Here is a 25,400-nt window from a genome sequence, read left to right as displayed (position 1 = left end):
CTTTCTAACATTCTGCTCAAAATTCTTCTTTACTTTGTGAAGATCTTCATGTGCTCTGTTGGGCTTCTATGTCCTTGAGATCATCACAGCTCCTTACTGGTTAAGCCATCAGGCACACTTCCATGATAAGTTCTACACAAGACTGTATGTATGAAGGCTGGTATCGGTTCTGGCAGATCCCCATTATGACTGCTGAAAGCATGATCCAGGTGTTGTTTGACAATGAGAAATTTTTTCCTAGCAAACACTGTGGGAACCTGGCCCAGTGATGTGCTTTATTAACCGTGGTATGAACTTGGTTTAAATTTTTTGCTTCTGCTGTACTCGGAGGTTCCCACCACTAATTTGCCTTGGACTGAAAAGAGTTCGGCTCTGCAGATGAAATCATGCGTGATGAAAACCCTGTCGTTTGCTCTCCTAGCCCTGGAACGCGACGAGCTAGTCCTGCTCCACCACCGTATGTTGAGGCATCACAGTACAGGATCAGTTTCTAGTTTTCATCCTAGGGCACTAACACCCTGCTGGATTGCAGAAGTTCCTTAGCGTGCTTGAAAGCTGTTTCCTGCTCATGTCCTCAGAGAGTAGGCGCATTGACGGATCCACATCCTATTGTAAACGTACGACAGTCTTGAGTAGGATTTAAGCTCAGCTGCTTTGACTTTTGTTGGCACTGGATGCAGTCCCATCACACCCTCCATAGTGCACTGGAAAATAGGTGGAGTGGAGCTCACGCCTGAAGATGGTCTTGAATATGGGAAGAGTCCCCTACAAGAATTTTTGCTGTCATGAACTTTCTCAAGATTCCTCATTTAGTCCAGTCAGTAGATAGACCTGGCTTAAGTCTAACTTGATGTCTTTCTGCCATCTAGATAAACCTTCTATTCTATCTTGTATTTTTGGAACAGGGTGTTGTTTCGCAGGTAGCAACTTGAATGCACAGGTAGAATGTCAAAATTTCCCTGTTCGCTGCGAGCAGGGTTCGAACCTGCGCGGGGAAACCCCATTGGATTTCAAGTCCAACGCCTTAACCACTCGGCCATCGCAGCCACCTGGGGTGTGGTGTTCATATGAGCTGTTTTCCCGCTTCATATTCAATAAAATGCATTAATTACTGTCTACTATTTACTCATTTAATTTATGGCTGATTGGGTTTCTGCAGGCTGTTTTTTTTAACCATCTACTGTACATACTTGGATTGTTTATTGCGAGAGGTCTTGTGGTATTTTCTAAGCAACGCTCTGTCTCCTCCCTTGTAACGTCCTCTGCTTCGCTAGAAGGGTTTCAGCCCTGAATGTAGAGCAGTTCGTGGGTTTATGCTGGATCTTTACCCATGTTACTGCTGAGGTCCAGCTCTGTAGAGGTAGGCCTTTGTAGAACTGCTCCAGGGTACAAGCGGTAACTGTTGAGCTGGCTGTGAGAGAGAATGGTGTTTATCTAGACATACGGTAAAACCTCGCTGCGAGCAGGGTTCGAACCTGCGCGGGGAAACCCCATTGGATTTCGAGTCCAACGCCTTAACCTCTCGGCCATCACAGCTCCGGTGGGACGCGGCGTACCTAAATGTTGTCGAACCACCAAACTTGTAAAAGAAAAACTCTTTCTAACATTCTGCTCAAAATTCTTCTTTACTTTGTGAAGATCTTCATGTGCTCTGTTGGGCTTCTATGTCCTTGAGATCATCACAGCTCCTTACTGGTTAAGCCATCAGGCACCCTTCCATGATAAGTTCTACACAAGACTGTATGTATGAAGGCTGGTATCGGTTCTGGCAGATCCCCGTTATGACTGCTGAAAGCATGATCCAGGTGTTGTTTGACAATGAGAAATTTTTTCCTAGCAAACACTGTGGGAACCTGGCCCAGTGATGTGCTTTATTAACCGTGGTATGAACTTGGTTTAAATTTTTTGCTTCTGCTGTACTCGGAGGTTCCCACCACTAATTTGCCTTGGACTGAAAAGAGTTCGGCTCTGCAGATGAAATCATGCGTGATGAAAACCCTGTCGTTTGCTCTCCTAGCCCTGGAACGCGACGAGCTAGTCCTGCTCCACCACCGTATGTTGAGGCATCACAGTACAGGATCAGTTTCTAGTTTTCATCCTAGGGCACTAACACCCTGCTGGATTGCAGAAGTTCCTTAGCGTGCTTGAAAGCTGTTTCCTGCTCATGTCCTCAGAGAGTAGGCGCATTGACGGATCCACATCCTATTGTAAACGTACGACAGTCTTGAGTAGGATTTAAGCTCAGCTGCTTTGACTTTTGTTGGCACTGGATGCAGTCCCATCACACCCTCCATAGTGCACTGGAAAATAGGTGGACTGGAGCTCACGCCTGAAGATGGTCTTGAATATGGGAAGAGTCCCCTACAAGAATTTTTGCTGTCATGAACTTTCTCAAGATTCCTCATTTAGTCCAGTCAGTAGATAGACCTGGCTTAAGTCTAACTTGATGTCTTTCTGCCATCTAGATAAACCTTCTATTCTATCTTGTATTTTTGGAACAGGGTGTTGTTTCGCAGGTAGCAACTTGAATGCACAGGTAGAATGTCAAAATTTCCCTGTTCGCTGCGAGCAGGGTTCGAACCTGCGCAGGGAAACCCCATTGGATTTCAAGTCCAACGCCTTAACCACTCGGCCATCGCAGCCACCTGGGGTGTGGCGTTCATATGAACTGTTTTCCCGCTCCATATTCAATAGAATGCATTAATTACCGTCTACTATTCACTCATTTAATTTATGGCTGATTGGGTTTCTGCAGGCTGTTTTTTTTAACCATCTACTGTACATACTTGGATTGTTTATTGCGAGAGGTCTTGTGGTATTTTCTAAGCAACGCTCTGTCTCCTCCCTTGTAACGTCCTCTGCTTCGCTAGAAGGGTTTCAGCCCTGAATGTAGAGCAGTTCGTGGGTTTATGCTGGATCTTTACCCATGTTACTGCTGAGGTCCAGCTCTGTAGAGGTAGGCCTTTGTAGAACTGCTCCAGGGTACAAGCGGTAACTGTTGAGCTGGCTGTGAGAGAGAATGGTGTTTATCTAGACATACGGTAAAACCTCGCTGCGAGCAGGGTTCGAACCTGCGCGGGGAAACCCCATTGGATTTCGAGTCCAACGCCTTAACCTCTCGGCCATCACAGCTCCGGTGGGACGCAGCGTACCTAAATGTTGTCGAACCACCAAACTTGTAAAAGAAAAACTCTTTCTAACATTCTGCTCAAAATTCTTCTTTACTTTGTGAAGATCTTCATGTGCTCTGTTGGGCTTCTATGTCCTTGAGATCATCACAGCTCCTTACTGGTTAAGCCATCAGGCACACTTCCATGATAAGTTCTACACAAGACTGTATGTATGAAGGCTGGTATCGGTTCTGGCAGATCCCCATTATGACTGCTGAAAGCATGATCCAGGTGTTGTTTGACAATGAGAAATTTTTTCCTAGCAAACACTGTGGGAACCTGGCCCAGTGATGTGCTTTATTAACCGTGGTATGAACTTGGTTTAAATTTTTTGCTTCTGCTGTACTCGGAGGTTCCCACCACTAATTTGCCTTGGACTGAAAAGAGTTCGGCTCTGCAGATGAAATCATGCGTGATGAAAACCCTGTCGTTTGCTCTCCTAGCCCTGGAACGCGACGAGCTAGTCCTGCTCCACCACCGTATGTTGAGGCATCACAGTACAGGATCAGTTTCTAGTTTTCATCCTAGGGCACTAACACCCTGCTGGATTGCAGAAGTTCCTTAGCGTGCTTGAAAGCTGTTTCCTGCTCATGTCCTCAGAGAGTAGGCGCATTGACGGATCCACATCCTATTGTAAACGTACGACAGTCTTGAGTAGGATTTAAGCTCAGCTGCTTTGACTTTTGTTGGCACTGGATGCAGTCCCATCACACCCTCCATAGTGCACTGGAAAATAGGTGGAGTGGAGCTCACGCCTGAAGATGGTCTTGAATATGGGAAGAGTCCCCTACAAGAATTTTTGCTGTCATGAACTTTCTCAAGATTCCTCATTTAGTCCAGTCAGTAGATAGACCTGGCTTAAGTCTAACTTGATGTCTTTCTGCCATCTAGATAAACCTTCTATTCTATCTTGTATTTTTGGAACAGGGTGTTGTTTCGCAGGTAGCAACTTGAATGCACAGGTAGAATGTCAAAATTTCCCTGTTCGCTGCGAGCAGGGTTCGAACCTGCGCGGGGAAACCCCATTGGATTTCAAGTCCAACGCCTTAACCACTCGGCCATCGCAGCCACCTGGGGTGTGGTGTTCATATGAGCTGTTTTCCCGCTTCATATTCAATAAAATGCATTAATTACTGTCTACTATTTACTCATTTAATTTATGGCTGATTGGGTTTCTGCAGGCTGTTTTTTTTAACCATCTACTGTACATACTTGGATTGTTTATTGCGAGAGGTCTTGTGGTATTTTCTAAGCAACGCTCTGTCTCCTCCCTTGTAACGTCCTCTGCTTCGCTAGAAGGGTTTCAGCCCTGAATGTAGAGCAGTTCGTGGGTTTATGCTGGATCTTTACCCATGTTACTGCTGAGGTCCAGCTCTGTAGAGGTAGGCCTTTGTAGAACTGCTCCAGGGTACAAGCGGTAACTGTTGAGCTGGCTGTGAGAGAGAATGGTGTTTATCTAGACATACGGTAAAACCTCGCTGCGAGCAGGGTTCGAACCTGCGCGGGGAAACCCCATTGGATTTCGAGTCCAACGCCTTAACCTCTCGGCCATCACAGCTCCGGTGGGACGCGGCGTACCTAAATGTTGTCGAACCACCAAACTTGTAAAAGAAAAACTCTTTCTAACATTCTGCTCAAAATTCTTCTTTACTTTGTGAAGATCTTCATGTGCTCTGTTGGGCTTCTATGTCCTTGAGATCATCACAGCTCCTTACTGGTTAAGCCATCAGGCACCCTTCCATGATAAGTTCTACACAAGACTGTATGTATGAAGGCTGGTATCGGTTCTGGCAGATCCCCGTTATGACTGCTGAAAGCATGATCCAGGTGTTGTTTGACAATGAGAAATTTTTTCCTAGCAAACACTGTGGGAACCTGGCCCAGTGATGTGCTTTATTAACCGTGGTATGAACTTGGTTTAAATTTTTTGCTTCTGCTGTACTCGGAGGTTCCCACCACTAATTTGCCTTGGACTGAAAAGAGTTCGGCTCTGCAGATGAAATCATGCGTGATGAAAACCCTGTCGTTTGCTCTCCTAGCCCTGGAACGCGACGAGCTAGTCCTGCTCCACCACCGTATGTTGAGGCATCACAGTACAGGATCAGTTTCTAGTTTTCATCCTAGGGCACTAACACCCTGCTGGATTGCAGAAGTTCCTTAGCGTGCTTGAAAGCTGTTTCCTGCTCATGTCCTCAGAGAGTAGGCGCATTGACGGATCCACATCCTATTGTAAACGTACGACAGTCTTGAGTAGGATTTAAGCTCAGCTGCTTTGACTTTTGTTGGCACTGGATGCAGTCCCATCACACCCTCCATAGTGCACTGGAAAATAGGTGGACTGGAGCTCACGCCTGAAGATGGTCTTGAATATGGGAAGAGTCCCCTACAAGAATTTTTGCTGTCATGAACTTTCTCAAGATTCCTCATTTAGTCCAGTCAGTAGATAGACCTGGCTTAAGTCTAACTTGATGTCTTTCTGCCATCTAGATAAACCTTCTATTCTATCTTGTATTTTTGGAACAGGGTGTTGTTTCGCAGGTAGCAACTTGAATGCACAGGTAGAATGTCAAAATTTCCCTGTTCGCTGCGAGCAGGGTTCGAACCTGCGCAGGGAAACCCCATTGGATTTCAAGTCCAACGCCTTAACCACTCGGCCATCGCAGCCACCTGGGGTGTGGTGTTCATATGAGCTGTTTTCCCGCTTCATATTCAATAGAATGCATTAATTACTGTCTACTATTTACTCATTTAATTTATGGCTGATTGGGTTTCTGCAGGCTGTTTTTTTTAACCATCTACTGTACATACTTGGATTGTTTATTGCGAGAGGTCTTGTGGTATTTTCTAAGCAACGCTCTGTCTCCTCCCTTGTAACGTCCTCTGCTTCGCTAGAAGGGTTTCAGCCCTGAATGTAGAGCAGTTCGTGGGTTTATGCTGGATCTTTACCCATGTTACTGCTGAGGTCCAGCTCTGTAGAGGTAGGCCTTTGCAGAACTGCTCCAGGGTACAAGCGGTAACTGTTGAGCTGGCTGTGAGAGAGAATGGTGTTTATCTAGACATACGGTAAACCCTCGCTGCGAGCAGGGTTCGAACCTGCGCGGGGAAACCCCATTGGATTTCGAGTCCAACGCCTTAACCTCTCGGCCATCACAGCTCCGGTGGGACGCGGCGTACCTAAATGTTGTCGAACCACCAAACTTGTAAAAGAAAAACTCTTTCTAACATTCTGCTCAAAATTCTTCTTTACATTGTGAAGATCTTCATGTGCTCTGTTGGGCTTCTATGTCCTTGAGATCATCACATCTCCTTACTGGTTAAGCCATCAGGCACACTTCCATGATAAGTTCTACACAAGACTGTATGTATGAAGGCTGGTATCGGTTCTGGCAGATCCCCATTATGACTGCTGAAAGCATGATCCAGGTGTTGTTTGACAATGAGAAATTTTTTCCTAGCAAACACTGTGGGAACCTGGCCCAGTGATGTGCTTTATTAACCGTGGTATGAACTTGGTTTAAATTTTTTGCTTCTGCTGTACTCGGAGGTTCCCACCACTAATTTGCCTTGGACTGAAAAGAGTTCGGCTCTGCAGATGAAATCATGCGTGATGAAAACCCTGTCGTTTGCTCTCCTAGCCCTGGAACGCGACGAGCTAGTCCTGCTCCACCACCGTATGTTGAGGCATCACAGTACAGGATCAGTTTCTAGTTTTCATCCTAGGGCACTAACACCCTGCTGGATTGCAGAAGTTCCTTAGCGTGCTTGAAAGCTGTTTCCTGCTCATGTCCTCAGAGAGTAGGCGCATTGACGGATCCACATCCTATTGTAAACGTACGACAGTCTTGAGTAGGATTTAAGCTCAGCTGCTTTGACTTTTGTTGGCACTGGATGCAGTCCCATCACACCCTCCATAGTGCACTGGAAAATAGGTGGACTGGAGCTCACGCCTGAAGATGGTCTTGAATATGGGAAGAGTCCCCTACAAGTATTTTTGCTGTCATGAACTTTCTCAAGATTCCTCATTTAGTCCAGTCAGTAGATAGACCTGGCTTAAGTCTAACTTGATGTCTTTCTGCCATCTAGATAAACCTTCTATTCTATCTTGTATTTTTGGAACAGGGTGTTGTTTCGCAGGTAGCAACTTGAATGCACAGGTAGAATGTCAAAATTTCCCTGTTCGCTGCGAGCAGGGTTCGAGCCTGCGCGGGGAAACCCCATTGGATTTCAAGCCCAACGCCTTAACCACTCGGCCATCGCAGCCACCTGTGGTGTGGTGTTCATATGAACTGTTTTCCCGCTTCATATTCAATAGAATGCATTAATTACCGTCTACTATTTACTCATTTAATTTATGGCTGATTGGGTTTCTGCAGGCTGTTTTTTTTAACCATCTACTGTACATACTTGGATTGTTTATTGCGAGAGGTCTTGTGGTATTTTCTAAGCAACGCTCTGTCTCCTCCCTTGTAACGTCCTCTGCTTCGCTAGAAGGGTTTCAGCCCTGAATGTAGAGCAGTTCGTGGGTTTATGCTGGATCTTTACCCATGTTACTGCTGAGGTCCAGCTCTGTAGAGGTAGGCCTTTGTAGAACTGCTCCAGGGTACAAGCGGTAACTGTTGAGCTGGCTGTGAGAGAGAATGGTGTTTATCTAGACATACGGTAAAACCTCGCTGCGAGCAGGGTTCGAACCTGCGCGGGGAAACCCCATTGGATTTCGAGTCCAACGCCTTAACCTCTCGGCCATCACAGCTCCGGTGGGACGCGGCGTACCTAAATGTTGTCGAACCACCAAACTTGTAAAAGAAAAACTCTTTCTAACATTCTGCTCAAAATTCTTCTTTACTTTGTGAAGATCTTCATGTGCTCTGTTGGGCTTCTATGTCCTTGAGATCATCACAGCTCCTTACTGGTTAAGCCATCAGGCACCCTTCCATGATAAGTTCTACACAAGACTGTATGTATGAAGGCTGGTATCGGTTCTGGCAGATCCCCGCTATGACTGCTGAAAGCATGATCCAGGTGTTGTTTGACAATGAGAAATTTTTTCCTAGCAAACACTGTGGGAACCTGGCCCAGTGATGTGCTTTATTAACCGTGGTATGAACTTGGTTTAAATTTTTTGCTTCTGCTGTACTCGGAGGTTCCCACCACTAATTTGCCTTGGACTGAAAAGAGTTCGGCTCTGCAGATGAAATCATGCGTGATGAAAACCCTGTCGTTTGCTCTCCTAGCCCTGGAACGCGACGAGCTAGTCCTGCTCCACCACCGTATGTTGAGGCATCACAGTACAGGATCAGTTTCTAGTTTTCATCCTAGGGCACTAACACCCTGCTGGATTGCAGAAGTTCCTTAGCGTGCTTGAAAGCTGTTTCCTGCTCATGTCCTCAGAGAGTAGGCGCATTGACGGATCCACATCCTATTGTAAACGTACGACAGTCTTGAGTAGGATTTAAGCTCAGCTGCTTTGACTTTTGTTGGCACTGGATGCAGTCCCATCACACCCTCCATAGTGCACTGGAAAATAGGTGGACTGGAGCTCACGCCTGAAGATGGTCTTGAATATGGGAAGAGTCCCCTACAAGAATTTTTGCTGTCATGAACTTTCTCAAGATTCCTCATTTAGTCCAGTCAGTAGATAGACCTGGCTTAAGTCTAACTTGATGTCTTTCTGCCATCTAGATAAACCTTCTATTCTATCTTGTATTTTTGGAACAGGGTGTTGTTTCGCAGGTAGCAACTTGAATGCACAGGTAGAATGTCAAAATTTCCCTGTTCGCTGCGAGCAGGGTTCGAACCTGCGCGGGGAAACCCCATTGGATTTCAAGTCCAACGCCTTAACCACTCGGCCATCGCAGCCACCTGGGGTGTGGTGTTCATATGAGCTGTTTTCCCGCTTCATATTCAATAGAATGCATTAATTACTGTCTACTATTTACTCATTTAATTTATGGCTGATTGGGTTTCTGCAGGCTGTTTTTTTTAACCATCTACTGTACATACTTGGATTGTTTATTGCGAGAGGTCTTGTGGTATTTTCTAAGCAACGCTCTGTCTCCTCCCTTGTAACGTCCTCTGCTTCGCTAGAAGGGTTTCAGCCCTGAATGTAGAGCAGTTCGTGGGTTTATGCTGGATCTTTACCCATGTTACTGCTGAGGTCCAGCTCTGTAGAGGTAGGCCTTTGTAGAACTGCTCCAGGGTACAAGCGGTAACTGTTGAGCTGGCTGTGAGAGAGAATGGTGTTTATCTAGACATACAGTAAAACCTCGCTGCGAGCAGGGTTCGAACCTGCGCGGGGAAACCCCATTGGATTTCAAGTCCAACGCCTTAACCACTCGGCCATCGCAGCCACCTGGGGTGTGATATTCATATGAACTGTTTTCCCGCTCCATATTCAATAGACTGCATTAATTACCGTCTACTATTCACTCATTTAATTTATGGCTGATTGGGTTTCTGCAGGCTGTTTTTTTTAACCATCTACTGTACATACTTGGATTGTTTATTGCGAGAGGTCTTGTGGTATTTTCTAAGCAACGATCTGTCTCCTCCCTTGTAACGTCCTCTGCTTCGCTAGAAGGGTTTCAGCCCTGAATGTAGAGCAGTTCGTGGGTTTAGGCTGGATCTTTACCCAGGTTACTGCTGAGGTCCAGCTCTGTAGAGGTAGGCCTTTGTAGAACTGCTCCAGGGTACAAGCGGTAACTGTTGAGCTGGCTGTGAGAGAGAATGGTGTTTATCTAGACATACGGTAAAACCTCGCTGCGAGCAGGGTTCGAACCTGCGCGGGGAAACCCCATTGGATTTCGAGTCCAACGCCTTAACCTCTCGGCCATCACAGCTCCGGTGGGACGCGGCGTACCTAAATGTTGTCGAACCACCAAACTTGTAAAAGAAAAACTCTTTCTAACATTCTGCTCAAAATTCTTCTTAACTTTGTGAAGATCTTCATGTGCTCTGTTGGGCTTCTATGTCCTTGAGATCATCACAGCTCCTTACTGGTTAAGCCATCAGGCACCCTTCCATGATAAGTTCTACACAAGACTGTATGTATGAAGGCTGGTATCGGTTCTGGCAGATCCCCATTATGACTGCTGAAAGCATGATCCAGGTGTTGTTTGACAATGAGAAATTTTTTCCTAGCAAACACTGTGGGAACCTGGCCCAGTGATGTGCTTTATTAACCGTGGTATGAACTTGGTTTAAATTTTTTGCTTCTGCTGTACTCGGAGGTTCCCACCACTAATTTGCCTTGGACTGAAAAGAGTTCGGCTCTGCAGATGAAATCATGCGTGATGAAAACCCTGTCGTTTGCTCTCCTAGCCCTGGAACGCGACGAGCTGGTCCTGCTCCACCACCGTATGTTGAGGCATCACAATACAGGATCAGTTTCTAGTTTTCATCCTAGGGCACTAACACCCTGCTGGATTGCAGAAGTTCCTTAGCGTGCTTGAAAGCTGTTTCCTGCTCATGTCCTCAGAGAGTAGGCGCATTGACGGATCCACATCCTATTGTAAACGTACGACAGTCTTGAGTAGAATTTAGGCTCAGATGCTTTGACTTTTGTTGGCAGTGAATGCAGTCCCATCACACCCTCCATAGTGCACTGGAAAATATGTGGACTGGAGCTCACGCCTGAAGATGGTCTTGAATATGGGAAGAGTCCCCTACAAGAATTTTTGCTGTCATGAACTTTCTCAAGATTCCTCATTTAGTCCAGTCAGTAGATAGACCTGGCTTAAGTCTAACTTGATGTCTTTCTGCCATCTAGATAAACCTTCTATTCTATCTTGTATTTTTGGAACAGGGTGTTGTTTCACAGGTAGCAACTTGAATGCACAGGTAGAATGTCAAAATTTCCCTGTTCGCTGCGAGCAGGGTTCGAACCTGCGCAGGGAAACCCCATTGGATTTCAAGTCCAACGCCTTAACCACTCGGCCATCGCAGCCACCTGGGGTGTGATATTCATATGAACTGTTTTCCCGCTCCATATTCAATAGACTGCATTAATTACCGTCTACTATTCACTCATTTAATTTATGGCTGATTGGGTTTCTGCAGGCTGTTTTTTTTAACCATCTACTGTACATACTTGGATTGTTTATTGCGAGAGGTCTTGTGGTATTTTCTAAGCAACGCTCTGTCTCCTCCCTTGTAACGTCCTCTGCTTCGCTAGAAGGGTTTCAGTCCTGAATGTAGAGCAGTTCGTGGGTTTATGCTGGAGCTTTACCCATGTTACTGCTGAGGTCCAGCTCTGTAGAGGTAGGCCTTTGTAGAACTGCTCCAGGGTACAAGCGGTAACTGTTGAGCTGGCTGTGAGAGAGAATGGTGTTTATCTAGACATACGGTAAAACCTCGCTGCGAGCAGGGTTCGAACCTGCGCGGGGAAACCCCATTGGATTTCAAGTCCAACGCCTTAACCACTCGGCCATCGCAGCCACCTGGGGTGTGATATTCATATGAACTGTTTTCCCGCTCCATATTCAATAGACTGCATTAATTACCGTCTACTATTCACTCATTTAATTTATGGCTGATTGGGTTTCTGCAGGCTGTTTTTTTTAACCATCTACTGTACATACTTGGATTGTTTATTGCGAGAGGTCTTGTGGTATTTTCTAAGCAACGATCTGTCTCCTCCCTTGTAACGTCCTCTGCTTCGCTAGAAGGGTTTCAGCCCTGAATGTAGAGCAGTTCGTGGGTTTAGGCTGGATCTTTACCCAGGTTACTGCTGAGGTCCAGCTCTGTAGAGGTCCAGCTCTGTAGAGGTAGGCCTTTGTAGAACTGCTCCAGGGTACAAGCGGTAACTGTTGAGCTGGCTGTGAGAGAGAATGGTGTTTATCTAGACATACGGTAAAACCTCGCTGCGAGCAGGGTTCGAACCTGCGCGGGGAAACCCCATTGGATTTCGAGTCCAACGCCTTAACCTCTCGGCCATCACAGCTCCGGTGGGACGCGGCGTACCTAAATGTTGTCGAACCACCAAACTTGTAAAAGAAAAACTCTTTCTAACATTCTGCTCAAAATTCTTCTTAACTTTGTGAAGATCTTCATGTGCTCTGTTGGGCTTCTATGTCCTTGAGATCATCACAGCTCCTTACTGGTTAAGCCATCAGGCACCCTTCCATGATAAGTTCTACACAAGACTGTATGTATGAAGGCTGGTATCGGTTCTGGCAGATCCCCATTATGACTGCTAAAAGCATGATCCAGGTGTTGTTTGACAATGAGAAATTTTTTCCTAGCAAACACTGTGGGAACCTGGCCCAGTGATGTGCTTTATTAACCGTGGTATGAACTTGGTTTAAATTTTTTGCTTCTGCTGTACTCGGAGGTTCCCACCACTAATTTGCCTTGGACTGAAAAGAGTTCGGCTCTGCAGATGAAATCATGCGTGATGAAAACCCTGTCGTTTGCTCTCCTAGCCCTGGAACGCGACGAGCTAGTCCTGCTCCACCACCGTATGTTGAGGCATCACAATACAGGATCAGTTTCTAGTTTTCATCCTAGGGCACTAACACCCTGCTGGATTGCAGAAGTTCCTTAGCGTGCTTGAAAGCTGTTTCCTGCTCATGTCCTCAGAGAGTAGGCGCATTGACGGATCCACATCCTATTGTAAACGTACGACAGTCTTGAGTAGGATTTAGGCTCAGATGCTTTGACTTTTGTTGGCAGTGAATGCAGTCCCATCACACCCTCCATAGTGCACTGGAAAATATGTGGACTGGAGCTCACGCCTGAAGATGGTCTTGAATATGGGAAGAGTCCCCTACAAGAATTTTTGCTGTCATGAACTTTCTCAAGATTCCTCATTTAGTCCAGTCAGTAGATAGACCTGGCTTAAGTCTAACTTGATGTCTTTCTGCCATCTAGATAAACCTTCTATTCTATCTTGTATTTTTGGAACAGGGTGTTGTTTCACAGGTAGCAACTTGAATGCACAGGTAGAATGTCAAAATTTCCCTGTTCGCTGCGAGCAGGGTTCGAACCTGCGCAGGGAAACCCCATTGGATTTCAAGTCCAACGCCTTAACCACTCGGCCATCGCAGCCACCTGGGGTGTGGCGTTCATATGAACTGTTTTCCCGCTCCATATTCAATAGAATGCATTAATTACCGTCTACTATTCACTCATTTAATTTATGGCTGATTGGGTTTCTGCAGGCTGTTTTTTTTAACCATCTACTGTACATACTTGGATTGTTTATTGCGAGAGGTCTTGTGGTATTTTCTAAGCAACGCTCTGTCTCCTCCCTTGTAACGTCCTCTGCTTCGCTAGAAGGGTTTCAGTCCTGAATGTAGAGCAGTTCGTGGGTTTATGCTGGATCTTTACCCATGTTACTGCTGAGGTCCAGCTCTGTAGAGGTAGGCCTTTGTAGAACTGCTCCAGGGTACAAGCGGTAACTGTTGAGCTGGCTGTGAGAGAGAATGGTGTTTATCTAGACATACGGTAAAACCTCGCTGCGAGCAGGGTTCGAACCTGCGCGGGGAAACCCCATTGGATTTCAAGTCCAACGCCTTAACCACTCGGCCATCGCAGCCACCTGGGGTGTGATATTCATATGAACTGTTTTCCCGCTCCATATTCAATAGACTGCATTAATTACCGTCTACTATTCACTCATTTAATTTATGGCTGATTGGGTTTCTGCAGGCTGTTTTTTTTAACCATCTACTGTACATACTTGGATTGTTTATTGCGAGAGGTCTTGTGGTATTTTCTAAGCAACGATCTGTCTCCTCCCTTGTAACGTCCTCTGCTTCGCTAGAAGGGTTTCAGCCCTGAATGTAGAGCAGTTCGTGGGTTTAGGCTGGATCTTTACCCAGGTTACTGCTGAGGTCCAGCTCTGTAGAGGTCCAGCTCTGTAGAGGTAGGCCTTTGTAGAACTGCTCCAGGGTACAAGCGGTAACTGTTGAGCTGGCTGTGAGAGAGAATGGTGTTTATCTAGACATACGGTAAAACCTCGCTGCGAGCAGGGTTCGAACCTGCGCGGGGAAACCCCATTGGATTTCGAGTCCAACGCCTTAACCTCTCGGCCATCACAGCTCCGGTGGGACGCGGCGTACCTAAATGTTGTCGAACCACCAAACTTGTAAAAGAAAAACTCTTTCTAACATTCTGCTCAAAATTCTTCTTAACTTTGTGAAGATCTTCATGTGCTCTGTTGGGCTTCTATGTCCTTGAGATCATCACAGCTCCTTACTGGTTAAGCCATCAGGCACCCTTCCATGATAAGTTCTACACAAGACTGTATGTATGAAGGCTGGTATCGGTTCTGGCAGATCCCCATTATGACTGCTAAAAGCATGATCCAGGTGTTGTTTGACAATGAGAAATTTTTTCCTAGCAAACACTGTGGGAACCTGGCCCAGTGATGTGCTTTATTAACCGTGGTATGAACTTGGTTTAAATTTTTTGCTTCTGCTGTACTCGGAGGTTCCCACCACTAATTTGCCTTGGACTGAAAAGAGTTCGGCTCTGCAGATGAAATCATGCGTGATGAAAACCCTGTCGTTTGCTCTCCTAGCCCTGGAACGCGACGAGCTAGTCCTGCTCCACCACCGTATGTTGAGGCATCACAATACAGGATCAGTTTCTAGTTTTCATCCTAGGGCACTAACACCCTGCTGGATTGCAGAAGTTCCTTAGCGTGCTTGAAAGCTGTTTCCTGCTCATGTCCTCAGAGAGTAGGCGCATTGACGGATCCACATCCTATTGTAAACGTACGACAGTCTTGAGTAGGATTTAGGCTCAGATGCTTTGACTTTTGTTGGCAGTGAATGCAGTCCCATCACACCCTCCATAGTGCACTGGAAAATATGTGGACTGGAGCTCACGCCTGAAGATGGTCTTGAATATGGGAAGAGTCCCCTACAAGAATTTTTGCTGTCATGAACTTTCTCAAGATTCCTCATTTAGTCCAGTCAGTAGATAGACCTGGCTTAAGTCTAACTTGATGTCTTTCTGCCATCTAGATAAACCTTCTATTCTATCTTGTATTTTTGGAACAGGGTGTTGTTTCACAGGTAGCAACTTGAATGCACAGGTAGAATGTCAAAATTTCCCTGTTCGCTGCGAGCAGGGTTCGAACCTGCGCAGGGAAACCCCATTGGATTTCAAGTCCAACGCCTTAACCACTCGGCCATCGCAGCCACCTGGGGTGTGGCGTTCATATGAACTGTTTTCCCGCTCCATATTCAATAGAATGCATTAATTACCGTCTACTATTCACTCATTTAATTTATGGCTGATTGGGTTTCTGCAGGCTGTTTTTTTTAACCATCTACTGTACATACTTGGATTGTTTATTGCGAGAGGTCTTGTGGTATTTTCTAAGCAACGCTCTGTCTCCTCCCTTGTAACGTCCTCTGCTTCGCTAGAAGGGTTTCAGTCCTGAATGTAGAGCAGTTTGTGGGTTTATGCTCTATCTTTACCCATGTTACTGCTGAGGTCCAGCTCTGTAGAGGTAGGCCTTTGTAGAACTGCTCCAGGGTACAAGCGGTAACTGTTGAGCTGGCTGTGAGAGAGAATGGTGTTTATCTAGACATACGGTAAAACCTCGCGGCGAGCAGGGTTCGAACCTGCGCGGGGAAACCCCATTGGATTTCGAGTCCAACGCCTTAACCTCTCGGCCATCACAGCTCCGGTGGGACGCGGCGTACCTAAATGTTGTCGAACCACCAAACTTGTAAAAGAAAAACTCTTTCTAACATTCTGCTCAAAATTCTTCTTAACTTTGTGAAGATCTTCATGTGCTCTGTTGGGCTTCTATGTCCTTGAGATCATCACAGCTCCTTACTGGTTAAGCCATCAGGCACCCTTCCATGATAAGTTCTACACAAGACTGTATGTATGAAGGCTGGTATCGGTTCTGGCAGATCCCCATTATGACTGCTGAAAGCATGATCCAGGTGTTGTTTGACAATGAGAAATTTTTTCCTAGCAAACACTGTGGGAACCTGGCCCAGTGATGTGCTTTATTAACCGTGGTATGAACTTGGTTTAAATTTTTTGCTTCTGCTGTACTCGGAGGTTCCCACCACTAATTTGCCTTGGACTGAAAAAAGTTCGGCTCTGCAGATGAAATCATGCGTGATGAAAACCCTGTCGTTTGCTCTCCTAGCCCTGGAACGCGACGAGCTAGTCCTGCTCCACCACCGTATGTTGAGGCATCACAGTACAGGATCAGTTTCTAGTTTTCATCCTAGGGCACTAACACCCTGCTGGATTGCAGAAGTTCCTTAGCGTGCTTGAAAGCTGTTTCCTGCTCATGTCCTCAGAGAGTAGGCGCATTGACGGATCCACATCCTATTGTAAACGTACGACAGTCTTGAGTAGGATTTAAGCTCAGCTGCTTTGACTTTTGTTGGCAGTGGATGCAGTCCCATCACACCCTCCATAGTGCACTGGAAAATAGGTGGACTGGAGCTCACGCCTGAAGGTGGTCTTGAATATGGGAAGAGTCCCCTACAAGAATCTTTGCTGTCATGAACTTTCTCAAGATTCCTCATTTAGTCCAGTCAGTAGATAGACCTGGCTCAAGTCTAACTTGATGTCTTTCTGCCATCTAGATAAACCTTCTATTCTATCTTGTATTTTTGGAACAGGGTGTTGTTTCGCAGGTAGCAACTTAAATGCACAGGTAGAATGTAAAAATTTCCCTGTTCGCTGCGAGCAGGATTCGAACCTGCGCGGGGAAACCCCATTGGATTTCAAGTCCAACGCCTTAACCACTCGGCCATCGCAGCCACCTGGGGTGTGATATTCATATGAACTGTTTTCCCGCTCCATATTCAATAGACTGCATTAATTACCGTCTACTATTCACTCATTTAATTTATGGCTGATTGGGTTTCTGCAGGCTGTTTTTTTTAACCATCTACTGTACATACTTGGATTGTTTATTGCGAGAGGTCTTGTGGTATTTTCTAAGCAACGATCTGTCTCCTCCCTTGTAACGTCCTCTGCTTCGCTAGAAGGGTTTCAGCCCTGAATGTAGAGCAGTTCGTGGGTTTATGCTGGATCTTTACCCAGGTTACTGCTGAGGTCCAGCTCTGTAGAGGTAGGCCTTTGTAGAACTGCTCCAGGGTACAAGCGGTAACTGTTGAGCTGGCTGTGAGAGAGAATGGTGTTTATCTAGACATACGGTAAAACCTCGCTGCGAGCAGGGTTCGAACCTGCGCGGGGAAACCCCATTGGATTTCGAGTCCAACGCCTTAACCTCTCGGCCATCACAGCTCCGGTGGGACGCGGCGTACCTAAATGTTGTCGAACCACCAAACTTGTAAAAGAAAAACTCTTTCTAACATTCTGCTCAAAATTCTTCTTAACTTTGTGAAGATCTTCATGTGCTCTGTTGGGCTTCTATGTCCTTGAGATCATCACAGCTCCTTACTGGTTAAGCCATCAGGCACCCTTCCATGATAAGTTCTACACAAGACTGTATGTATGAAGGCTGGTATCGGTTCTGGCAGATCCCCATTATGACTGCTGAAAGCATGATCCAGGTGTTGTTTGACAATGAGAAATTTTTTCCTAGCAAACACTGTGGGAACCTGGCCCAGTGATGTGCTTTATTAACCGTGGTATGAACTTGGTTTAAATTTTTTGCTTCTGCTGTACTCGGAGGTTCCCACCACTAATTTGCCTTGGACTGAAAAGAGTTCGGCTCTGCAGATGAAATCATGCGTGATGAAAACCCTGTCGTTTGCTCTCCTAGCCCTGGAACGCGACGAGCTGGTCCTGCTCCACCACCGTATGTTGAGGCATCACAATACAGGATCAGTTTCTAGTTTTCATCCTAGGGCACTAACACCCTGCTGGATTGCAGAAGTTCCTTAGCGTGCTTGAAAGCTGTTTCCTGCTCATGTCCTCAGAGAGTAGGCGCATTGACGGATCCACATCCTATTGTAAATGTACGACAGTCTTGAGTAGGATTTAGGCTCAGCTGCTTTGACTTTTGTTGGCAGTGAATGCAGTCCCATCACACCCTCCATAGTGCACTGGAAAATATGTGGACTGGAGCTCACGCCTGAAGATGGTCTTGAATATGGGAAGAGTCCCCTACAAGAATCTTTGCTGTCATGAACTTTCTCAAGATTCCTCATTTAGTCCAGTCAGTAGATAGACCTGGCTCAAGTCTAACTTGATGTCTTTCTGCCATCTAGATAAACCTTCTATTCTATCTTGTATTTTTGGAACAGGGTGTTGTTTCGCAGGTAGCAACTTAAATGCACAGGTAGAATGTCAAAATTTCCCTGTTCGCTGCGAGCAGGATTCGAACCTGCGCGGGGAAACCCCATTGGATTTCAAGTCCAACGCCTTAACCACTCGGCCATCGCAGCCACCTGGGGTGTGATATTCATATGAACTGTTTTCCCGCTCCATATTCAACAGACTGCATTAATTACCGTCTACTATTCACTCATTTAATTTATGGCTGATTGGGTTTCTGCAGGCTGTTTTTTTTAACCATCTACTGTACATACTTGGATTGTTTATTGCGAGAGGTCTTGTGGTATTTTCTAAGCAACGATCTGTCTCCTCCCTTGTAACGTCCTCTGCTTCGCTAGAAGGGTTTCAGCCCTGAATGTAGAGCAGTTCGTGGGTTTATGCTGGATCTTTACCCAGGTTACTGCTGAGGTCCAGCTCTGTAGAGGTAGGCCTTTGTAGAACTGCTCCAGGGTACAAGCGGTAACTGTTGAGCTGGCTGTGAGAGAGAATGGTGTTTATCTAGACATACGTTAAAAACCTCGCTGCGAGCAGGGTTCGATCCTGCGCGGGGAAACCTCATTGGATTTCGAGTCCAACGCCTTAACCTCTCGGCCATCACAGCTCCGGTAGGACGCGGCGTACCTAAATGTTGTCGAACCACCAAACTTGTAAAAGAAAAACTCTTTCTAACATTCTGCTCAAAATTCTTCTTAACTTTGTGAAGATCTTCATGTGCTCTGTTGGGCTTCTATGTCCTTGAGATCATCACAGCTCCTTACTGGTTAAGCCATCAGGCACCCTTCCATGATAAGTTCTACACAAGACTGTATGTATGAAGGCTGGTATCGGTTCTGGCAGATCCCCATTATGACTGCTGAAAGCATGATCCAGGTGTTGTTTGACAATGAGAAATTTTTTCCTAGCAAACACTGTGGGAACCTGGCCCAGTGATGTGCTTTATTAACCGTGGTATGAACTTGGTTTAAATTTTTTGCTTCTGCTGTACTCGGAGGTTCCCACCACTAATTTGCCTTGGACTGAAAAGAGTTCGGCTCTGCAGATGAAATCATGCGTGATGAAAACCCTGTCGTTTGCTCTCCTAGCCCTGGAACGCGACGAGCTGGTCCTGCTCCACCACCGTATGTTGAGGCATCACAATACAGGATCAGTTTCTAGTTTTCATCCTAGGGCACTAACACCCTGCTGGATTGCAGAAGTTCCTTAGCGTGCTTGAAAGCTGTTTCCTGCTCATGTCCTCAGAGAGTAGGCGCATTGACGGATCCAAATCCTATTGTAAACGTACGACAGTCTTGAGTAGGATTTAAGCTCAGATGCTTTGACTTTTGTTGGCACTGGATGCAGTCCCATCACACCCTCCATAGTGCACTGGAAAATAGGTGGACTGGAGCTCACGCCTGAAGATGGTCTTGAATATGGGAAGAGTCCCCTACAAGAATTTTTGCTGTCATGAACTTTCTCAAGATTCCTCATTTAGTCCAGTCAGTAGATAGACCTGGCTTAAGTCTAACTTGATGTCTTTCTGCCATCTAGATAAACCTTCTATTCTATCTTGTATTTTTGGAACAGGGTGTTGTTTCGCAGGTAGCAACTTGAATGCACAGGTAGAATGTCAAAATTTCCCTGTTCGCTGCGAGCAGGGTTCGAACCTGCGCGGGGAAACCCCATTGGATTTCAAGTCCAACGCCTTAACCACTCGGCCATCGCAGCCACCTGGGGTGTGATATTCATATGAACTGTTTTCCCGCTCCATATTCAATAGAATGCATTAATTATCGTCTACTATTCACTCATTTAATTTATGGCTGATTGGGTTTCTGCAGGCTGTTTTTTTTAACCATCTACTGTACATACTTGGATTGTTTATTGCGAGAGGTCTTGTGGTATTTTCTAAGCAACGATCTGTCTCCTCCCTTGTAACGTCCTCTGCTTCGCTAGAAGGGTTTCAGCCCTGAATGTAGAGCAGTTCGTGGGTTTATGCTGGATCTTTACCCAGGTTACTGCTGAGGTCCAGCTCTGTAGAGGTAGGCCTTTGTAGAACTGCTCCAGGGTACAAGCGGTAACTGTTGAGCTGGCTGTGAGAGAGAATGGTGTTTATCTAGACATACAGTAAAACCTCGCTGCGAGCAGGGTTCGAACCTGCGCGGGGAAACCCCATTGGATTTCGAGTCCAACGCCTTAACCTCTCGGCCATCACAGCTCCGGTGGGACGCGGCGTACCTAAATGTTGTCGAACCACCAAACTTGTAAAAGAAAAACTCTTTCTAACATTCTGCTCAAAATTCTTCTTTACTTTGTGAAGATCTTCATGTGCTCTGTTGGGCTTCTATGTCCTTGAGATCATCACAGCTCCTTACTGGTTAAGCCATCAGGCACCCTTCCATGATAAGTTCTACACAAGACTGTATGTATGAAGGCTGGTATCGGTTCTGGCAGATCCCCGTTATGACTGCTGAAAGCATGATCCAGGTGTTGTTTGACAATGAGAAATTTTTTCCTAGCAAACACTGTGGGAACCTGGCCCAGTGATGTGCTTTATTAACCGTGGTATGAACTTGGTTTAAATTTTTTGCTTCTGCTGTACTCTGTGGTTCCCACCACTAATTTGCCTTGGACTGAAAAGAGTTCGGCTCTGCAGATGAAATCATGCGTGATGAAAACCCTGTCGTTTGCTCTCCTAGCTCTGGAACGCGACGAGCTAGTCCTGCTCCACCACCGTATGTTGAGGCATCACAGTACAGGATCAGTTTCTAGTTTTCATCCTAGGGCACTAACACCCTGCTGGATTGCAGAAGTTCCTTAGCGTGCTTGAAAGCTGTTTCCTGCTCATGTCCTCAGAGAGTAGGCGCATTGACGGATCCACATCCTATTGTAAACGTACGACAGTCTTGAGTAGGATTTAAGCTCAGCTGCTTTGACTTTTGTTGGCACTGGATGCAGTCCCATCACACCCTCCATAGTGCACTGGAAAATAGGTGGACTGGAGCTCACGCCTGAAGATGGTCTTGAATATGGGAAGAGTCCCCTACAAGTATTTTTGCTGTCATGAACTTTCTCAAGATTCCTCATTTAGTCCAGTCAGTAGATAGACCTGGCTTAAGTCTAACTTGATGTCTTTCTGCCATCTAGATAAACCTTCTATTCTATTTTGTATTTTTGGAACAGGGTGTTGTTTCGCAGGTAGCAACTTGAATGCACAGGTAGAATGTCAAAATTTCCCTGTTCGCTGCGAGCAGGGTTCGAGCCTGCGCGGGGAAACCCCATTGGATTTCAAGCCCAACGCCTTAACCACTCGGCCATCGCAGCCACCTGGGGTGTGGTGTTCATATGAACTGTTTTCCCGCTTCATATTTAATAGAATGCATTAATTACTGTCTACTATTTACTCTATGGCTGATTGGGTTTCTGCAGGCTGTTTTTTTTAACCATCTACTGTACATACTTGGATTGTTTATTGCGAGAGGTCTTGTGGTATTTTCTAAGCAACGCTCTGTCTCCTCCCTTGTAACGTCCTCTGCTTCGCTAGAAGGGTTTCAGCCCTGAATGTAGAGCAGTTCGTGGGTTTATGCTGGATCTTTACCCATGTTACTGCTGAGGTCCAGCTCTGTAGAGGTAGGCCTTTGTAGAACTGCTCCAGGGTACAAGCGGTAACTGTTGAGCTGGCTGTGAGAGAGAATGGTGTTTATCTAGACATACGGTAAAACCTCGCTGCGAGCAGGGTTCGAACCTGCGCGGGGAAACCCCATTGGATTTCGAGTCCAACGCCTTAACCTCTCGGCCATCACAGCTCTGGTGGGACGCGGCGTACCTAAATGTTGTCGAACCACCAAACTTGTGAAAGAAAAACTCTTTCTAACATTCTGCTCAAAATTCTTCTTTACTTTGTGAAGATCTTTATGTGCTCTGTTGGGCTTCTATGTCCTTGAGATCATCACAGCTCCTTACTGGTTAAGCCATCAGGCACCCTTCCATGATAAGTTCTACACAAGACTGTATGTATGAAGGCTGGTATCGGTTCTGGCAGATCCCCATTATGACTGCTGAAAGCATGATCCAGGTGTTGTTTGACAATGAGAAATTTTTTCCTAGCAAACACTGTGGGAACCTGGCCCAGTGATGTGCTTTATTAACCGTGGTATGAACTTGGTTTAAATTTTTTGCTTCTGCTGTACTCGGAGGTTCCCACCACTAATTTGCCTTGGACTGAAAAGAGTTCGGCTCTGCAGATGAAATCATGCGTGATGAAAACCCTGTCGTTTGCTCTCCTAGCCCTGGAACGCGACGAGCTAGTCCTGCTCCACCACCGTATGTTGAGGCATCACAATACAGGTTCAGTTTCTAGTTTTCATCCTAGGGCACTAACACCCTGCTGGATTGCAGAAGTTCCTTAGCGTGCTTGAAAGCTGTTTCCTGCTCATGTCCTCAGAGAGTAGGCGCATTGACGGATCCACATCCTATTGTAAACGTACGACAGTCTTGAGTAGGATTTAAGCTCAGCTGCTTTGACTTTTGTTGGCACTAGATGCAGTCCCATCACACCCTCCATAGTGCACTGGAAAATAGGTGGACTGGAGCTCACGCCTGAAGATGGTCTTGAATATGGGAAGAGTCCCCTACAAGAATTTTTGCTGTCATGAACTTTCTCAAGATTCCTCATTTAGTCCAGTCAGTAGATAGACCTGGCTTAAGTCTAACTTGATGTCTTTCTGCCATCTAGATAAACCTTCTATTCTATCTTGTATTTTTGGAACAGGGTGTTGTTTCGCAGGTAGCAACTTGAATGCACAGGTAGAATGTCAAAATTTCCCTGTTCGCTGCGAGCAGGGTTCGAACCTGCGCAGGGAAACCCCATTGGATTTCAAGTCCAACGCCTTAACCTCTCGGCCATCACAGCTCTGGTGGGACGCGGCGTACCTAAATGTTGTCGAACCACCAAACTTGTAAAAGAAAAACTCTTTCTAACATTCTGCTCAAAATTCTTCTTTACTTTGTGAAGATCTTCATGTGCTCTGTTGGGCTTCTATGTCCTTGAGATCATCACAGCTCCTTACTGGTTAAGCCATCAGGCACCCTTCCATGATAAGTTCTACACAAGACTGTATGTATGAAGGCTGGTATCGGTTCTGGCAGATCCCCATTATGACTGCTGAAAGCATGATCCAGGTGTTGTTTGACAATGAGAAATTTTTTCCTAGCAAACACTGTGGGAACCTGGCCCAGTGATGTGCTTTATTAACCGTGGTATGAACTTGGTTTAAATTTTTTGCTTCTGCTGTACTCGGAGGTTTCCACCACTAATTTGCCTTGGACTGAAAAGAGTTCGGCTCTGCAGATGAAATCATGCGTGATGAAAACCCTGTCGTTTGCTCTCCTAGCCCTGGAACGCGACGAGCTAGTCCTGCTCCACCACCGTATGTTGAGGCATCACAATACAGGTTCAGTTTCTAGTTTTCATCCTAGGGCACTAACACCCTGCTGGATTGCAGAAGTTCCTTAGCGTGCTTGAAAGCTGTTTCCTGCTCATGTCCTCAGAGAGTAGGCGCATTGACGGATCCACATCCTATTGTAAACGTACGACAGTCTTGAGTAGGATTTAAGCTCAGCTGCTTTGACTTTTGTTGGCAGTGGATGCAGTCCCATCACACCCTCCATAGTGCACTGGAAAATAGGTGGACTGGAGCTCACGCCTGAAGGTGGTCTTGAGTATGGAATGAGATAGAGGTAGGCCATTGTAGAACTGCTCCAGGGTACAAGCTTTAACTTTTGAGCTAGCTGTGAGACAGAATTGTGTTTTCCTAGACATACGCTAAAACCTCGCTTCATATGTTAAGGCATCTAAGTACAGGATCGAAAATAAGTGAAAGTTTCTAGTTTTCATCCTAGGGCACTAACACCCTGCTGGATTGCAGAAGTTCCTTATCGTGCTTGACACCTGTCTCTTGCTCATGTCCTTTTGGTCCACTGCTACATTTTGATTTCAAGTCCAATGCCATTACCACTCGGCCATCACAGCCACTGTGATTGTTTATTTGAAGTAAGGTTAGTCTTTTATTATTTATATTTTAGGACAATCCGTTGATCCACCTGGCTTATATCTATGTCTTTCTGCTATTCCTCTTACTCTTTTGCCTATCATAACTGAACGCAAGGACACAAAACCGATTTTTTTTATACATTTAATTATTTAAGGTGACCTAGAACTGTATCCTCACCACATTTTGGTTTCCTCATAATTGTATCCTGCTGCATTTCACGCCTAAATTTAGGGCAGCTCAGAGGTTTTAAATATCTTCTCGTACTGTTTTTTGCTAGCTTGGTAACACTAGACGTGGGACAGCACGGTCCTCTGAAGAGGCTATTGATCTGACTGCCATTTAAAACTGATTGATTGAGAAAGTTTTGTTGAAAAATGCCCTAGACTGGTAATGACAGTCAGTGATTAAAGTTGAAGATTAGACCATAATCTTTTTCTGTCATTAGGTATGGAATAATAGTTATGCACATTTTTGTTTCTATAGAAAAGTGTTAAAATCTACACTATTCCTAAATGAAACATGGTGATAATATTGTGATTCGTGTCATGTTGTATCATATAACTGATTTTAGGACATGCTTACTGCATAGAAATATAATAATTAATTTACATTTAATGACAATTTTTATTCTGTAGTTTATGCTGAAAATTATTATAATATGATTTGTCTAAAGGTGTTGATTAATGTTCTTTCACTGCAGCTCTGACCATCTGTGGAATGGTTCAAATCACAGGTTTATGTTAATAACTTCATTTTAGACTCCTGTATGGCAGATGTGGCACATGAACGTGGAGTTAAATTTGTAATCAGTTACATGGTAATGATTTCTGTGAGGAGACACTTATTTACTTACTGTGTATATTAATGGAAGGTACTTTCAGTTTGTACACTTTTCGACTTTTGGACTTATTGTGGTCTGTTAAAACTTTAAAAAAAGAAAAGTGTTCTATCATTTGTAAACTGTTATTGA

At 45.4% G+C, this 25,400-nt stretch overlaps 30 non-coding genes across 30 annotated transcripts; all 30 read right to left on the bottom strand.

The window, feature by feature from the left end:
* Window positions 1-964: 964 nt before the first annotated feature.
* On the bottom strand, window positions 965-1,046 carry trnas-uga (transfer RNA serine (anticodon UGA)). The gene has a single exon. It is a non-coding gene; the product is annotated as a tRNA-Ser (tRNA).
* A 408-nt stretch (window positions 1,047-1,454) lies between these two features.
* trnas-cga (transfer RNA serine (anticodon CGA)) lies at window positions 1,455-1,536 on the bottom strand. The gene has a single exon. It is a non-coding gene; the product is annotated as a tRNA-Ser (tRNA).
* A 1,024-nt stretch (window positions 1,537-2,560) lies between these two features.
* trnas-uga (transfer RNA serine (anticodon UGA)) lies at window positions 2,561-2,642 on the bottom strand. Its single transcript has one exon. It is a non-coding gene; the product is annotated as a tRNA-Ser (tRNA).
* Window positions 2,643-3,050: 408 nt separating this feature from the next.
* trnas-cga (transfer RNA serine (anticodon CGA)) lies at window positions 3,051-3,132 on the bottom strand. The gene has a single exon. It is a non-coding gene; the product is annotated as a tRNA-Ser (tRNA).
* A 1,024-nt stretch (window positions 3,133-4,156) lies between these two features.
* On the bottom strand, window positions 4,157-4,238 carry trnas-uga (transfer RNA serine (anticodon UGA)). The gene has a single exon. It is a non-coding gene; the product is annotated as a tRNA-Ser (tRNA).
* A 408-nt stretch (window positions 4,239-4,646) lies between these two features.
* trnas-cga (transfer RNA serine (anticodon CGA)) lies at window positions 4,647-4,728 on the bottom strand. Its single transcript has one exon. It is a non-coding gene; the product is annotated as a tRNA-Ser (tRNA).
* Window positions 4,729-5,752: 1,024 nt separating this feature from the next.
* Window positions 5,753-5,834, bottom strand: trnas-uga (transfer RNA serine (anticodon UGA)). Its single transcript has one exon. It is a non-coding gene; the product is annotated as a tRNA-Ser (tRNA).
* A 408-nt stretch (window positions 5,835-6,242) lies between these two features.
* Window positions 6,243-6,324, bottom strand: trnas-cga (transfer RNA serine (anticodon CGA)). Its single transcript has one exon. It is a non-coding gene; the product is annotated as a tRNA-Ser (tRNA).
* A 1,024-nt stretch (window positions 6,325-7,348) lies between these two features.
* On the bottom strand, window positions 7,349-7,430 carry trnas-uga (transfer RNA serine (anticodon UGA)). Its single transcript has one exon. It is a non-coding gene; the product is annotated as a tRNA-Ser (tRNA).
* Window positions 7,431-7,838: 408 nt separating this feature from the next.
* On the bottom strand, window positions 7,839-7,920 carry trnas-cga (transfer RNA serine (anticodon CGA)). The gene has a single exon. It is a non-coding gene; the product is annotated as a tRNA-Ser (tRNA).
* Window positions 7,921-8,944: 1,024 nt separating this feature from the next.
* On the bottom strand, window positions 8,945-9,026 carry trnas-uga (transfer RNA serine (anticodon UGA)). Its single transcript has one exon. It is a non-coding gene; the product is annotated as a tRNA-Ser (tRNA).
* A 408-nt stretch (window positions 9,027-9,434) lies between these two features.
* Window positions 9,435-9,516, bottom strand: trnas-uga (transfer RNA serine (anticodon UGA)). Its single transcript has one exon. It is a non-coding gene; the product is annotated as a tRNA-Ser (tRNA).
* A 408-nt stretch (window positions 9,517-9,924) lies between these two features.
* Window positions 9,925-10,006, bottom strand: trnas-cga (transfer RNA serine (anticodon CGA)). The gene has a single exon. It is a non-coding gene; the product is annotated as a tRNA-Ser (tRNA).
* A 1,024-nt stretch (window positions 10,007-11,030) lies between these two features.
* On the bottom strand, window positions 11,031-11,112 carry trnas-uga (transfer RNA serine (anticodon UGA)). The gene has a single exon. It is a non-coding gene; the product is annotated as a tRNA-Ser (tRNA).
* A 408-nt stretch (window positions 11,113-11,520) lies between these two features.
* On the bottom strand, window positions 11,521-11,602 carry trnas-uga (transfer RNA serine (anticodon UGA)). The gene has a single exon. It is a non-coding gene; the product is annotated as a tRNA-Ser (tRNA).
* A 424-nt stretch (window positions 11,603-12,026) lies between these two features.
* trnas-cga (transfer RNA serine (anticodon CGA)) lies at window positions 12,027-12,108 on the bottom strand. The gene has a single exon. It is a non-coding gene; the product is annotated as a tRNA-Ser (tRNA).
* Window positions 12,109-13,132: 1,024 nt separating this feature from the next.
* trnas-uga (transfer RNA serine (anticodon UGA)) lies at window positions 13,133-13,214 on the bottom strand. The gene has a single exon. It is a non-coding gene; the product is annotated as a tRNA-Ser (tRNA).
* A 408-nt stretch (window positions 13,215-13,622) lies between these two features.
* trnas-uga (transfer RNA serine (anticodon UGA)) lies at window positions 13,623-13,704 on the bottom strand. The gene has a single exon. It is a non-coding gene; the product is annotated as a tRNA-Ser (tRNA).
* A 424-nt stretch (window positions 13,705-14,128) lies between these two features.
* trnas-cga (transfer RNA serine (anticodon CGA)) lies at window positions 14,129-14,210 on the bottom strand. The gene has a single exon. It is a non-coding gene; the product is annotated as a tRNA-Ser (tRNA).
* A 1,024-nt stretch (window positions 14,211-15,234) lies between these two features.
* trnas-uga (transfer RNA serine (anticodon UGA)) lies at window positions 15,235-15,316 on the bottom strand. Its single transcript has one exon. It is a non-coding gene; the product is annotated as a tRNA-Ser (tRNA).
* A 408-nt stretch (window positions 15,317-15,724) lies between these two features.
* trnas-cga (transfer RNA serine (anticodon CGA)) lies at window positions 15,725-15,806 on the bottom strand. The gene has a single exon. It is a non-coding gene; the product is annotated as a tRNA-Ser (tRNA).
* A 1,024-nt stretch (window positions 15,807-16,830) lies between these two features.
* trnas-uga (transfer RNA serine (anticodon UGA)) lies at window positions 16,831-16,912 on the bottom strand. Its single transcript has one exon. It is a non-coding gene; the product is annotated as a tRNA-Ser (tRNA).
* Window positions 16,913-17,320: 408 nt separating this feature from the next.
* On the bottom strand, window positions 17,321-17,402 carry trnas-cga (transfer RNA serine (anticodon CGA)). The gene has a single exon. It is a non-coding gene; the product is annotated as a tRNA-Ser (tRNA).
* Window positions 17,403-18,426: 1,024 nt separating this feature from the next.
* On the bottom strand, window positions 18,427-18,508 carry trnas-uga (transfer RNA serine (anticodon UGA)). The gene has a single exon. It is a non-coding gene; the product is annotated as a tRNA-Ser (tRNA).
* Window positions 18,509-18,917: 409 nt separating this feature from the next.
* trnas-cga (transfer RNA serine (anticodon CGA)) lies at window positions 18,918-18,999 on the bottom strand. Its single transcript has one exon. It is a non-coding gene; the product is annotated as a tRNA-Ser (tRNA).
* Window positions 19,000-20,023: 1,024 nt separating this feature from the next.
* On the bottom strand, window positions 20,024-20,105 carry trnas-uga (transfer RNA serine (anticodon UGA)). Its single transcript has one exon. It is a non-coding gene; the product is annotated as a tRNA-Ser (tRNA).
* Window positions 20,106-20,513: 408 nt separating this feature from the next.
* trnas-cga (transfer RNA serine (anticodon CGA)) lies at window positions 20,514-20,595 on the bottom strand. The gene has a single exon. It is a non-coding gene; the product is annotated as a tRNA-Ser (tRNA).
* A 1,024-nt stretch (window positions 20,596-21,619) lies between these two features.
* trnas-uga (transfer RNA serine (anticodon UGA)) lies at window positions 21,620-21,701 on the bottom strand. The gene has a single exon. It is a non-coding gene; the product is annotated as a tRNA-Ser (tRNA).
* A 400-nt stretch (window positions 21,702-22,101) lies between these two features.
* On the bottom strand, window positions 22,102-22,183 carry trnas-cga (transfer RNA serine (anticodon CGA)). The gene has a single exon. It is a non-coding gene; the product is annotated as a tRNA-Ser (tRNA).
* A 1,024-nt stretch (window positions 22,184-23,207) lies between these two features.
* Window positions 23,208-23,289, bottom strand: trnas-uga (transfer RNA serine (anticodon UGA)). The gene has a single exon. It is a non-coding gene; the product is annotated as a tRNA-Ser (tRNA).
* Between the last annotated feature and the right edge of the window lie 2,111 nt (window positions 23,290-25,400).

This window comes from Clarias gariepinus, chromosome 17 (assembly GCF_024256425.1).
Source record: "Clarias gariepinus isolate MV-2021 ecotype Netherlands chromosome 17, CGAR_prim_01v2, whole genome shotgun sequence".
In the NCBI taxonomy this organism is placed as follows: Eukaryota; Metazoa; Chordata; class Actinopteri; order Siluriformes; family Clariidae; genus Clarias; species Clarias gariepinus.
This window is presented reverse-complemented; position numbering and strand designations above follow the sequence as displayed.